Genomic DNA, 6,545 nt, shown 5'->3' on the forward strand with positions numbered 1-6,545 from the left:
GGAATGTTGTGGCAGCCAGGAGAATACAGCTAAGACATGACAGGGCTCATTAGCGGCCTTCAAGAGGCTGCTTCAGCAGAGAGTGTGTCCAGACCCAAGGTTTAAAGAGGTTTGTAGCAAGTAACTGGTTGAGAAATGGTGGCTTCAAAGGTAAATATTCTCATTCGAGAAATTTAGCAGTAAATGTAAAGAATCTGTGTATTTTTAAATGATGGGGAAGGAGTGACTGAAGAGGAAGGGTTAAAAAATCAGATTTGAATGAAAACGAGTATTTGTCTTTTTTATAGATAGAAGAATTTTGGAAAGAACATGCCATTAACAACAAAAATAAAAATCCAAACTAACTTGACCAGTTGAAACCTTAGGCTAGGAAAACAATGACAGAATTGTTTGGTAGTTGCTATCCTCTTCCAGGAGAAAATTATAATAACCAAGCTAACTCTTTGGGCTTAACAAATACACACAGAATCGGGGGCTGGGGCTACACAGAGCGTTGTATTTTTCCCATTGAGGCGCATGAGCACACAGGGTCCGGTCCCCTCGGTGGGCTCTCAGAAGTAGCTTCTCTCACACCTACCTCCTTTTCTTCCCGGGGCCTCCCTCGTGCCCCTGGCCTTTAGGGCCCCTCTGCTCTCCTTTCAGGGCTTCCAGAAATCCAATTCCTTTCACTCCCATGAGCAGCTGGAGGGAGACCGGTCAGATTCCTCCAGGGAGGGGGTCTTTGGACCCTTCAGCAAAACATCAGAAGCCTCACAAATTCTCCTCTAGCTGATAATGTCATCTCTCCTCTGATAGCACCTCTTCCGTGAGCTACCACACATGTCTCTCTTTTCTCTCTGTCTTATGAACACATGCTCCCAAACAAGAAGGGTGTAAAAAAGAAGAGAATTGGAGAGAGACGAATATTCGTGAGCAGCTTTAGGAGCCAGGACACTAAGGAGGCCACAGTGCGGCTCAAAGCAAAGAATTCTGGGCAGTCACCCTCTCCAAGCTTCACAAAAACAATACCAGCTCTTACGCGTGGCTCATCACTTACAAATTATGAAGCCACACTATGCAACTATATTATTTTTTTAAAATCCTACTATAAAAGATACTTTATATACAAAATAGACCTGCAATAAGGAGAATTATTAAATTGATGGATCTCATCAGGTTATAGAATTATTTTTCAAACTCAAAGAGCCCTGCATTGTCTCACATATGCTTCTGGTGAAGAATAAATGGATACGGCCTTTCTGGTGGGCCACTTGGCAATGTTCATATTTTTTGATCCAGCAATTTTAACTCCAGAGCACAGACTCTGGAGCCAGATTGGCTCCACCACAAAGCGGTCATCTGATTTAGCCTAAGTCTCAGTTTCCTCATCTCTAAGATGGGGATAACACTAATTTCTCTGGAAATTTTAAAAAAACAATGCTGACAGAAGATCCCACCCATGGAAATTCTGATTTAATTGGCCTAAGATATCACTTGGGCCTCAGTATTTTTATTTTCTTCTATGTATTTGTTTTTTTCCTGCAATTTTCTAAAATAAACATGTATCACTGTTATAATTAGAAATTAAAAGCCATAAATGTTACTTAAAAGACATTTGAATTACTCCCATGAGAGTAGCTGACTAGCAGTGATGCCCGTGACTGGTTCACCAGGTTGCTTTCTCCCAGGGAGGGCTCACAGAGGGAACGAGGGAAGCTGGAGTGGGAAGATGATGAGAAGCGGTTTCAGAGAATGAGTCACTGCACTGGAGAGGGGACACTAGGTGGGGAAGGAGGGTGCAAGGCTCAAGGTGAGGACGCTGGACACAAGGAGCTGGGTCAGGGGAACAAAAGGACTCATGCCAGCTACACTGGCTCAGTGACTATGTGCAGTTAGCTCTGTTATTTATGGCCCTTCCTGTTTGTAGCCTTGCTCAGTGTCCATTGTGATACTGGGATTTCATTTCTGTACATCAGCATAGTGTTTTCTCTTCAGCGCACACTCTTGACAAGGGCTGAGAAAAGCAAAGGAAGTGAAGGAAAGTCCGCAGCTGCTAAAAATTGCATCTCACAAAGAGTCCAGGGCTAGTCGTATTTTTCTCCCTCCATGTCTAATATTAAATACTTGGGGTCTGATGATTGAGATTCTTTATTGGTATAGCATTTATTTTTTTCCACTTATTCAGCAAGTCATTATTGAACTTTTATTAAGCGCCAAGCCCTGTGCCAAGTACTTTTCATCATTTAATTCACACGTAAATCTTTAAACAAATGACTCAGGTACTGTTATTAGCTTATCTTTTACAGAAGATAGATTTGAAGCTGAGAGAAGTTATCGGCCTAAAGTCACCCAGCAAAATGTTTGTCATCACCATCATCATCAGAATGACTACTGTTTATTGAGTGCCTACTATGTGCCAGGCAGTATACTGAGAGCTTTGTGCCCCTCTCTTACCCTACTCCACCTCCGCTTCACCTCACTGCCTGCAATAACCCTACGAGTTATTATTATTATTGATTTACAGATGAGGAGTTGTTATTATTATTGATTTACAGATGAGAAAACTTAAGCACAGAGAGAGAAAGTTACTCACTCAAGGTCACAAAGCTTTTAAGCAACAAGAAATGATTAATATCCAAGAGTTTCAAACTCCTGGGCTCCTATTCCTAATTTCTAAATTATGCTGCTCCCACACTTTAGTGACTGAGCTTCCGAAGTCAGGCCAGGCTTAAAGACTTTAGTCTGCAGTATATTGAAGATACATCAATTAAAAATGTTCACCTCCACTGAAGACGTTCACCTGTCTTGGCCTGTTCTCGGTGTCTGAGATTGCTAGATCCTACAGGCAAAAAGGCTGAGGAGTTGGAAACCTACCCAAACCTAACTTGCCTTTTAAAAGAATTCTAATTCTCTTTATAACTACTATATCAGGCATGTGCCCATTATCATCCAAAAAGCCAAGGCAGAAGAGAATTATGGGAAGATGAAAGAGAAAGCAAGAAAAGGGCACCTGCTGGTTGCCACGGTGAAATGTTCAAAGGGAGCAGGAGACAGCCATTAGCATTCAGTTTAATGGTGTGTTTAGCTCCATCCATAACTGGAAGTGTGTTTACTGTTTCATATTTTCTTTGTGAGAGGGAGTCACAAATCTCATTTTCCATATTGAGAGCCAGTTAATGGTTCTAATTATGCATTGGCTCACACTGTTTCTCAACCAAAAGATGGGGCAATCAGAGCTCCCCAGTTACCCCAGGCTGTGCAAGCAGACACCTCAAACCCTGGTCCCATGGCACTAACCACTTGCTGCCCAGTGGTTACTGATAATCCGGAACTGCCAGAGATGTGGCCCAGAGTACCCCTGCAATAAAACTGAAATGGGGTCACTTCAAAGCCCCAGAAACGCTACATCCCAATGCTTCCCACTTAAATGGCACTTTACAAGCTGTTTACCCACCCAAGACCCTATGATGTTGCCAAGCTCCACTGCCCACACACTGCAAAGGAAGATACAGAGATAAAGTACACCACCTGAAGTGTGAATCAACCACTTCCAAGGGAGCACTGGAAAAGCTCCCGACCACAAGGCATTTTCCAAATCCCTCCAGACCTTCTTCTTTTGCTCCAGTGGTTCTCAAGCATGGAAGCCTGTCAGAATCACCTGGAAGCTCCAGCTTCATCCAAAATTAAGAGCATCAAAATCGTTCATGCCTGGGACCATGCATCTCCATCTCATGAATAGTCCTCAGGTGACTGAGTTGTACTATGGGGAGTGAGAACGTGGGTCTCAGGCCTCCAGTCTCTCACAGCACCTGACTTAGGCATCTGGCATTTCACTTCCTCTGCCAAATGGACTTCCCAATTAAGCTAGAGTTTCCAGTAGATAGTATGGCTTAGCAGTGGGCATGGGGTCCTTGTTAGCCTGGGTTTGAATTCCAGATCTGCCACTTACTGGATATGGACAACTTAAATATACTGGGCTAAGATCTCTTTATCTACAAAAGCAGAATGGGAATAGTGGCCACTTTATAGGGCCGTTGAGAGCATAAAATTCCAAGCACACAGTTAGACTCAATAAATGGTAGCCGCCGCCATGGATAACTATGATCTAAGCTGTTTCTTATTGAAGATGGGGGTAGGGGGCTGCTCTGGATCAGTGGATTTCCATTGTGGGCAAATAGAGCAATGCCCGACTTTTCATTTTCAAAACACAGTTTTCAGCACACAGTGGAAGGACGGATTTTTCCCCTTGGTTAGTTACAGAAAGGCCTAACAGCAGCAGCAAGGACAGCAGACTGTATTTTTAAGAGACGAACGGCTCTGAACAATCCTGCCCTTCTCTGTTTCTGAAAACACTGAGGCTGAGTATTCAAAATACTCCCCCCACTCCACCCCCCAAAAAAAATCCAGATGCAAAGTAGGGGGTAAAATAAACAAAAATGAAAAACAACCAAAAATCTGGTTTGAGGCAATGTAGATACAGATAATTGTCCTGATTTTTCAGTTTCCATGTGTACATATAGCTTTGTAAAAAAATTAATGAACAGAAACCTTATCTAAAATGAAGTAGGGAGGCCAGAAGGGGGAGCTCTCATGTCCGACATGGATGACAAAGCACAACAGGAGGAACTTCTGGTAGCAGACCTCTGACTTCCTCTACTTCTCCATAAAAGACTTTCTTTTTCTTCATTTTAGTGGACTTGAAGGTGGCCCGCATGGTTGCATGTTCTGATTGTAATGATTTGTTGTTCCCAAATAAACCCATTTTGCTGGAGAAATATCTGTCTGACTTTTTGTTTAAGGCCAACAAGTTCCTCACAGACAGTAACTGAATACCTGAATGCTTGCTGTATTCCAAAGCTAGATTGTGTCCTTCAGTGCATTGTTTCAATTAATTCTCACGATAGGCCCTTAAGACAGATGCTATTTTAAGTAAGCAACCATGACTCAAAGAAGTTAAATAACTTATCCAAGATTACACAATAAGTGGCAAAATTGAGACCTAAACTCTACAAGCGCGAACCCTAACTAATACGCTGTACCACCTCCCAGGTTTCTATCAGGCAGAGTAAATACATGGTGGTTATCCCACAGTCAACAGGTTGCAAAGGCTCACCTGTAACCAGGCACCAATCCCTAAAATTTAGCTCAGCAGCCTGTCACCTCCCCACACTCCCTGTCCTTTCACTGAGGGGCTTTTGGAAAATAATAACAGCACATTTGCACACAAGTATTGGAGTCCCACAAAAATATCAGGTGACCTGAAGACCCCAATCATCATAAAGTCAGCTCAAGAAGCAATACCTCAGCCTTCACTTGCAGGACGCTTCAAAGTTAGTTCCTACCTCTGAGTGCGTTCTATCCTCCAGACAAGTCTGTAGGTGGATGTGTTCCCATTGCAGAGAAAAGACAAGTGCAGCAACGAGGAGTGAAAACTAGGTCCAGAGCACTTGTCTCCTAGTTTCTATTTCTCAATCTCTCTCTCTCTCTCTCTCTCTCTCTCTCTCTCTCTCTCTCTCTCTCTCTCTCTTCTCTCTATTGCAGTTCTTTAGGGAGGCAATATAATATATTATAAGAATGGCAAACAGATGGTACATGTATCACTAGGCACCCTACCTCCCCCCTTGCAGACATTACTCATGGATCTCAGCACTCGCTCCTCTCAGTCTGGAGATTGCCTCAGTATTCTTCTAACTAAGGGCTCCTGGCAGCAACTGCCAATCAATTAATGCTGACACTGAATATTAAGCATATTTTATTCCTAATATAGTGATTAAAAGCATAAACTTTGGAATTACTCACACCTAGATTAGAATCCCGGCTCTATGTGACTGCCCATGAACATGTTACTTAGCCAATCTGAGCTTTAGTTTTCTTATCACTAAAATAAAAGTCATCTTAGTTCCTTCACATAGCTATCATGAAGAGAAGAGGAGAAATTCTTGTACAACTTTGGGTTCCTTGCCTGACACAAAGAGGGTCCTCGGTAAATTATATGTATCCATCTCATTCTTTGATGAACATTTTTTCAGCATTACCATGTACTACTCTGCCAGGAGCTGGGACTACAGGAATGACCAAGTTAAATAAGGTTCCCGATCTCATGGCACACTGTAGTAGAGAGAGCAATTTTTTGTAAACAATGATTTATCAAATAATTTCATCTCGTAATAAGTGGTATGAAAGAAAAGGGCTAAGTGATGAGAAAAATGACATGAGGATGGGATGGGTAGCAACATGGGAGAGCCAGACACTACAGAAAGTTTCATCTCAGTCAAGTGCTGGCCCTTGAGTCACCAGCAGAGGAAAAAAAAAAAAACAGTCAAAATAGGACCAAGTGGTGTTTTGAAGCACGATGATGGTAAAGAAGGCAGGTTATTCATAGTCCTTCCCCTCTGACCCTCTTCTGTTTGATTGGCTCTGTCTCCAGGATGAGAGAAATTGAACACTCAGTGCTGTATTCATGTGCTCTGACAAGGCCCCTTTTAGGTCCCAGCTAATCTGCGGCAATCAGCCTGCAATCTGCAGTGCAGACCCAACTACCTCAGCCAATCAGCCCAGGACCCTTG

This window comes from Pteropus vampyrus, unplaced genomic scaffold (genome assembly GCF_000151845.1).
Source record: "Pteropus vampyrus isolate Shadow unplaced genomic scaffold, Pvam_2.0 Scaffold30, whole genome shotgun sequence".
Taxonomy (NCBI): domain Eukaryota; kingdom Metazoa; phylum Chordata; class Mammalia; order Chiroptera; family Pteropodidae; genus Pteropus; species Pteropus vampyrus.